The following is an 8475-nucleotide window of genomic DNA, read 5'->3' as shown; positions in this document are numbered from 1 at the left end:
ATTTAACATGCAGATAAGAGAATCCTTATTCATTAGTTACCTCACATGAAATTCAACAGAAATATTCTTAGGTGATCAGATCTTTAAAAGTAGGTAATACTCATGCATGCAAAGCATACATATTGCATGCCTGCTTCTGGATCAGGAAACATTAAACACTGCAGTAAATAAAAATCTAGGCTGGAAAGCAGCAGAACTTTTAAGCGGCCTTCAATGCTTCCTTCAATGCTGCCTTCAATGCTTCAAATCCCCGTTCTATGTGAGGTTGTAAGCCATTAAACTATGGTAGCCATGTCTAGTCTAGCCCTATCCTAGTTCTAAGCCTATTTGTTTTGGATTCCCTGAGATCATCCTTGAATAGATTTGTTCCTTTCCTCCACAAAGAAACTTGCGAAATCAGCCAACCTTCTGAAGGACAGCCTAGGATTCCTCGTAGCCAGTCCTCAACTTTTCAAAGCAGTCTACCACCTCTGCTTTGTTGTTTGCTGGCCTACAGCACTTCACGGTCAGCACCATCTCCTTCCTCTGAAGGAGGAGGCCACCCAAATATAGCAAATGCGACCTTAGGCCACACGAATGCTAGCGTGATGCTCAGAAGAGAAGAGGTTGGCAGCCCTACTCCACTCTGAGGCAGGCAGGCCGCATCTGCATTGACCAGATGAGACAGGACCGGATGTGAGGGGACTAGGAAGTATGTCGTTTGTGACATTTAGCCTGTTGGTATTTCACCTGAAGAAGGGAAGATTCACAGGGATATAATAAACTGGCATTGAACGTCTTAGATTTCTGTCATTCCATAGGAAAAGGAGTGGACTTGGTTTCAAATATAAGGGGTGGGGAGAACATTACCATTGTCTTAAAATAAAATGTCATCTTTATAAACAGGGGGTGTCGACTTTCTTGGCATCTATGCAATTTATTTTTAAAATATCCTTTACAGGGCCAAATTTATAAAGTCCTAATGTCTTACTTTGTCATATCGTGCTTTTACTTATACCTTGATTTAAAAATTCCTCATTTTTAAAGTGCGTCTTTACCTCGCATTTGATTATACAGGTTGCTATTCTTATCAGTTGCTGTGATAATATTCGTACAAAGAACTCGTTATCTCGAAATATCATGCCTGTAGGCAGGATAGAATGGGAGTAAGAAGATTTCTACGGAGCTCCTGTGTAACAATTTAATGGCCTATCATGTTCCTTTTCTTTTTCAGGTGGTCAGTAGCTATTCTGAAATTGCCACGTAAGTTCCAAATGAAAATGAGGTGTTCAAGATGTTCAGTAAAATAAAATCTGATAAAATGCCACACTGATTTTTGTGTATGGCTTGAGGAAAGACATTCTTTTATGGGAAAGAGAAATCAACATTTCACAAGATGCTGCTTGGGCTTTCGTGTCAAACCCCATGCCCTTCAAACTTTAACGATAATCTGCATTTCTTATAACTTTAAAAAAATCATCATAAACGTATCCTGCTGACTTCACTCTTAATGTAATTCTAAGGATTCTCAACTAAGTGCCAGGAGGAACTGAAGTCCTCAATTAAAGTCTGCTGAAATGTGCATTTTCCTATGCAACTCTTGATCATTATTACCCTGCCATGCCAACGCCTCCTCGAAGGCATGCATTTCTACATATTCTCTGCCTATGTGGTCACCGCTGCTGTCTGCTACAACACCCCCTCATTAAAACGTGACCGACAATGCCATCTTACAAACAGCTCTTTCTGCAGAAATAACACTTGATTCTTAGATACCATACAGAATCTGTAGACCAGTCCTTGCTGCCAGGACATGACACATGCTTCCTCTCATTGTTCTCAATGATCTGATTCACTACCTCCCCTGGGGACAGGATTTTGTGACGCCACAATGCTCCCTCCTCTGATCCGGCCTGTATCGGATCTCTTGTCCTTCCATCCTGAAATGGCAATAAATATGAAGTGATCAAGCAAATCTCGTGCTTGCCCTCAGAGAGGAGTCTCTCTCAAATCGCCTGCATGTCATAGAAGATTGTCATGCTTCCTGCCCTCTGTTCATTTGTCCCCTTTGGCCAGCTTAAGGTCTTTGACTTATGACTTCAGATAACTGCCGGGCAAGAGGTGAAAGTATGGGATAGAAGAATGTACAAGGTATATGCAAGGATGAACACCTGCTGGGAGAAGCCAGAGGCTTTCTGTGCACCCTGGCGAGCATTTGGCCTCCCTGGGCCACCTTCATAATGGATTTTGTCACTAAGCTCCCTGCCTCTCAGTAACATAACACCAATTTCATGGCTGTTCCAATAACAAGTGACTCTTTTCCATCTATGCCAGGAGCCACTGGGATACTCATATTGGTCATCTATTACCTCCACAAAGACTTCCCTGGTTTAATGACTTCCCTGAATTTATATTCTAGGTGACCGTACATCTTGGTTTTTGCCTGGTACGATCATGCGTAATTCTAGTATATAATCAAAGATTTGCCTGCTATTAGCACTTCTTTCCTTTCTCAAAAATATCTCAGTCTAAAATATAAATTATAATGCTATCCTATTTATATCCTGCTTTTAGACAGAACCCCCTTTTTTCACCAGTCAGGGCAAAATGGATCTGTCCCCAGAAACCAACCCAGACTGCTGGCCAGACAGGCATATTCAGCCAAACCCTACAGCTCTATCTTCAACATCCTTCTTTCCACCGCCAAGGTAACTCATTGGTCATTTCTCCTTCTCCCCATGTCACTTGTTTATTTAAATGTCATCCACCCTTGCCCCAGAATACCATAATGTGCATAAATTACATTTACTAACAAAGGTACTTCTTGGACTTAATTCTCTTTGTCAGTGTTTGTAGGTATAAAATATGGTGAGGAATTCTAAGCCACAAGGGATAACTGACAGACTTTCTCAAGGAAGCCAAAATGATTTTCAAATACATCAGCATGGGATCCCAGGACAACCCACTGGCATGTTACTTGTCTCCGTGACATCTTGGTAACTTCTCTCCCTCTGACCTTTCACAAAGCTGCATGGCTCCCTTCACGTCTCCACAGCGCTAGGGCCGTCATAATGGTGACTTACAACTACAGCTCCTAAATGCTCTCACATCCATCGGCCTCTCCTTCGTCCCGCCCAATTCAACTCCTATCCCTCATGTTAATGAAGTATATTTAGGAATATGTAGTTCATGTCATGCTGGATTCTTGGATCTACTGAAGACAAGTCTAGTACTTCAACAAATGGAATACAAGCACAAGGCCAATGCTGAGGGCCGGCCACCTCTCTCTGCCGGTCATTTGTGGTCATAGGCCATTACCTGACAGGGATGACGCAGAGATCCATAATGCTAAGATTTCTACTGTCACTTGTCCCTAGAAAAACTCTGCAGTACACTTGGGGAGGGGACATCACTCCTTATCCCCAAGGATCTGACTCTCCCTGAGAATTCCAGACATTTGGCAGAAAGCCTCCACGGGATAAATTTCTCTAGCCTCTGCCTCTGCCTTTGCCTAGCTCATGCTTCACTCATTACCTTTGCTTCTATACAACTGATTTGACTGCTGTGCCACTGCAGGGACTGGGGCTCGTTGGTCATTGATCCCCAAAGGTCTGTCACAGAATTGGGCAATAGGCATCAATTGGGCAACAGACACATCTCTGCTCCACTAAAACTTTCGACTCTCTTTTCATATGTTTGCCCTGAGGGTTGGCCTGAGGGATGGGGACAAATCGCAGTGGAGGTCTGGGATCAGAGTCAGAGTAGCCTCAAAGATAATGAGGCTTCAGGTTGGGTGTGGTCCAGCTGCTGAGGAGGCTAAATCAGACATGAGCTGTGGTCTCTAAAAGGGCGATAAACGGAGGGATCCTGGAGAGAAGCAAGAAGCCCACCCAGGAGAGGGCCAGAGAAAAATCTGAGAGCAAGCATAGGGGCCATGCTGTTTAAATGCAGAGCTATTCAGGACGCCTAAGGCAAAAAGGCTGCTCCCAGAGCTGCACTTCACAGGGCAAGTAGCTTAGGAGCACGCCTTCCGGGCACACGCTTGAAAAACTCATGCTGCCCCAGTCATCTCGAAGACAGAGCGTTATATTTCCAAAAAGAACTTTATCTCTAGGTCTGAGGAGTGAAGGAAGGTAAAGAGGGACAGCTGTGTCCTAATAAATAGGTTTCTATTTTGAGGGCCTGGATATCAAGAGTGTTTAACTTGATCAGTCTGACACAGGTTAGGAAGGAAGTCAGAAAGCTTAGCAAGTGCTGAGAGCAGTAAACTTTCATCGCTCTGAGCTGGGGCTATCCATTACCCTCATCCACTAGATTGAGACAGGTTTTAGGCAACAGAGCTAGGTGGAAATCCAGTCTGGAGCTCAGAGTTCCGCATCCCAAAGATAATACACAAGCACAGCCATCTTCAAAGGATCTAACGCCGAGTGTAAGAGATGATCCAAAAAAGCAGACAAAATGCAGCATCAGGGAATCTCAGCTCGAGAGAAACTCAGAAATCCAGACTGACAACTGGCAGGCACTAAGAAAGTATGTCGACAAATACAATGTCCTCTATTCGTTAGGGTGCAGGAGTGGGGAAAAGGCAGGACCAGAGCAAGGAAAGCTTCCCATCCTCAATCGACTCCGTAGTTACCAAGGACCCCAGGTTCAAAGCAAAGAGAGGAATCAAGTCTTATGAATCAGGGAACCAAGTTATTGGACTGAGAACATAAGATCAGAGTCAACAGTTGGGTCTTGGGTGCACCTTAAGTTCTGAAGTCGGGATAAATCTTAGAGCCTGACTCAGGGTGCTTCTGCAGGGAGAAGGAGGAGGCTGAAGGCGGGAACCAGGCAGAGTTTTAAAATGTGAAACATTGTGAATAAACTAAAACTGATATAACAGATATTTTTCTTAGAAGTAAAATACTTCAGGGACAGCTGACGCTTCGCTCTCAACTACCCTTTTCTCCTTTTCTCTCCATGGGAAACCACCACCCTGCAATTGATGCGCATCACTGCCATGATGTTTGCGTTCTTCTACTGCTTGCCTATGACTTCATAAACAACATGTACTATTGTTTGAGTGTTTAAGACATTTCCATGTATGTTATACCGTGGTATATATATCCCGTGGCAACCTGCTTATTCTTTCATTCGACGTTTAGAAATCCAACATACTGATTGATGTATGTGGATTTCATTCATTCAATTGTATTCATAAATTAGTTTATTCATCCTCCTACTATTCAATGTCTCTATTTTCCATTAATATATTCTTGCAACAAACATCGTTGTACATATCTCTTTGTGCTCATACGTGTACACCTAGGAGTTGTCATATCAGATTCATCTTCGCCTTATCAGGTATTATTAAATAGGTCTGCAAGTGGTCATACTGAGTTATACTCCTACCTGCGCTGCGTATGAAGTCCCATTTCCTTTCATCCTTGCCCCAAACTGTTTTATCTCACAGTTATGCTGGCCTGGGGAGATCGAAAATGATATCTCATTTCCTTGCATCTCTCTGACTACAGTACTACTGAACACATTTTTAGATGCTTATTGACTATTCTGAATTCCTTTTATGGAAATTACCTGTTCGTACAATTTGCCCATTTTCCCAATGGATTGTCTGGTTTTTAAAAGCTGATTTGTATGAATTTATGCAGATGGCAAAGCTACACCCAAAAAGATGTTCGGTATCATTAGTCATGAAGGAGATGCAAAGTAAAACCAGAATGAGACAACCTGATCTACTAAAACTCACCTATTAAAACTTCCTTAAAAACTGTCAGTCCCAAGTATGGCAAGGACGGCAGCAACGGGAGCAAACGTTCACACACCGATGGTGGCAATGAAAATGGCACAGCACTTTGGGAAACAGTTTGACAGTTTCATATAAAGTTAAACACAATCTATCATATGACTCGGAAGTCCTATGATGTCCTCAGAGAAAGGAAAACAAACATTCATATAAAAATCTGTGCACAAATTTTTATAGTTGTTGTATTCATAATTACTCCAAACATCTCAATGTCCTTCAACTGATTAATAGAGAAAACTAGTACATCCATATAGTGGAATCCTACTCAGCAATAAAAAAGAGAAACCTACTGATATAAGCAACGAGGTGGATGATCTCAAATATTTGTATGCTAAGTGAAAGAAGCCAGACTCAAAAAGCTCTATACATATGATTCCATTGAAATGAGATGACATTTTGGAAAAGGCAAAAATATAGGCCTAGAAAATACATCAATAATTGCTAGGAGCTAGGGAGGCCTGGGGGAAACGAAGAGGGGATGATTACAAAGAAGCCCTAGAGAACATTTTTTTAGATGAAATAAATATTTTATTCTTTAATTACAGTGCTGACTATACGACTATATGTATGTATTTGTCAAAATTAATAGAACTCTACTAAAAAAGATGAGTTTTCCTGTTTGCAAATTATACATCAACAAACGACTTTAAAAAATAAATGATTTGTAGGACATACGCATATGTCACATATATGATATGTGGATATCATATATACATATGTGTATATCATAGCTACGAATCCATGGTAGCTTATATGTTTGAAAATATTTTTTTCCAGGCTGTGGTCTATTTTTTACCTTTTATGTGTTGTTTATTATTGAATAGAACCTCAAAAGTTTTATCTAGTCAAATTTATGAATCTTTTTTAAAAGACTTTTTTGTACTTTATTTAAAGTAATTCTTATCTACCTCGATGACTTAAAAACATATAGTTTCTTCAAGAAATTTGAGTCTTGCTTTTCACATGTATGTCTTTTATTTATTATAAACGTATTTGGAGTATGATCTGAGGGATCTAATATATATTTATTTTTCCTTATGAATATCTAATTATTTCAGCACCATTTATCGAACAATTTTTTTTCTCCTCTTAATTTTTAAGTATCAACTTTCTTTTTTAAAGTCCAGGGAACATGCCTGACACTGCCCAGATGTTCTCACCTTCATATTTTGTAGAAAAATAACATAACATAAAAATAACATATACAATAACATGACATTCTACAAGCCAAATTCTTATCATTTCTGAGAGATACTTCTAAGATAATTCTGAGAGATATTGACAGTAAATAAAGTGTTTATTACATGTTTTCTTTTAGACTAAAAATTCTTGAAAATAACTAGAAATCAAAGTCTTCCCAAGCTAGTTTAAAAAATTCTTATCCAATTAAAAAATAAAAATCTCCATTTATACTCACAAAATATAAACTAGTAACTATTCTAATAATATATATTGAGCATCTATCCTATACAAAAGACCAATCTAATACTGTGATTAAAAACAGATACATTTCCTAAATAATATTGCAGACTAGATTATTTAAGCCAGCAGAGTCTAAAGGAAATCTGATCTAAGCCATGTATATAATTTTAAATTTTGTAGTAGCCACATTAAAAAAGGAGAAACAGGCAAAATTAATTTAATCACAATTTTTATTTAACACAATATATTCAAAATATTATCATTTCAACATTTAATTAATATAAAAATTATTATTAAAACAATTTACACTCTTTTTTTATACTAAGTTGCCAAGTCTGATGTTCATTCCTGAATTCAGACTGGCTTCATCTTAGGTGTTCAATAGCCCACACCGCTAGTGGCTACCTCATTGGACAGTGCAGATTTGGACCAGCTTTCCCTTTATAAATAACTAAAACTGCTGGATGAAATCTAAGTATAGACAAGAACCTAGAGAGTTAAGTTAAATCTAATCACCGATCAGATTTCATTTGAGGGCATTTGCCAAAATGGCAGGGTTGAGCTTTATTTTCATGGCTCCTACAGTCACAGGAGGAAGATGGCCAAGCCAGAAGCCAGCCTAGGTGTTGTCTACAGGACAGCCCCTCCCCCATGAAGCTAAAATACAGAAAGGAAGCACCAGTGGCGTAAGATGGGCCAGAAATTACCCATCCCCTGGACGATGACGAGATCACCTCTAGGAGCGAAGGCTGCCTCTAACACATTGATTAAAATCTTGTGAATCAAAGAAAAAAATCATAAATTATTAAATGCCTGAAATTAGACATTAATGAGACGATTATATATTAAAAGTTGTGGGTCTCATGAGACCCTCCACAACAGACTTGGCCTTGCCTGGTCCCTAGGGCCAGGGCCCATTGGAGGTCTTTTCCCCTGGAGACAGTGTGCAAATGCAGGTCTCCTGTGTGGGAGGCTTAGTCTTGAGTCTGACCACCCATAGGCTTTCTCCACTGAACTCTAGCTCTCTCGGGCTTCCACCATGCTAGGTTGGTGGGTTGATTGGGATTCTGTCTTGGTTTTCTAACTGGAGTTAGAGACCTGTCCTGAGTCCCAGCCCACTGAGCTCCCTTAAGTGATTGAACTTTCCCCTTGGATTCCTAGGTGACCATCTTGAACCCATACATGACCCCTGAAAAATAAAATTAAATAGGAAAAAAACCTTGTGTGATGCAGATAAAGTAGTGTTTACAGAAAAACTTGATAATTTT

The sequence above is a fragment of the Pteropus vampyrus genome, unplaced genomic scaffold, assembly GCF_000151845.1.
Source record: "Pteropus vampyrus isolate Shadow unplaced genomic scaffold, Pvam_2.0 Scaffold154, whole genome shotgun sequence".
In the NCBI taxonomy this organism is placed as follows: domain Eukaryota; kingdom Metazoa; phylum Chordata; class Mammalia; order Chiroptera; family Pteropodidae; genus Pteropus; species Pteropus vampyrus.
The sequence above is the reverse complement of the archived record's forward strand: the minus strand, read 5'-3'. Positions refer to the sequence as shown.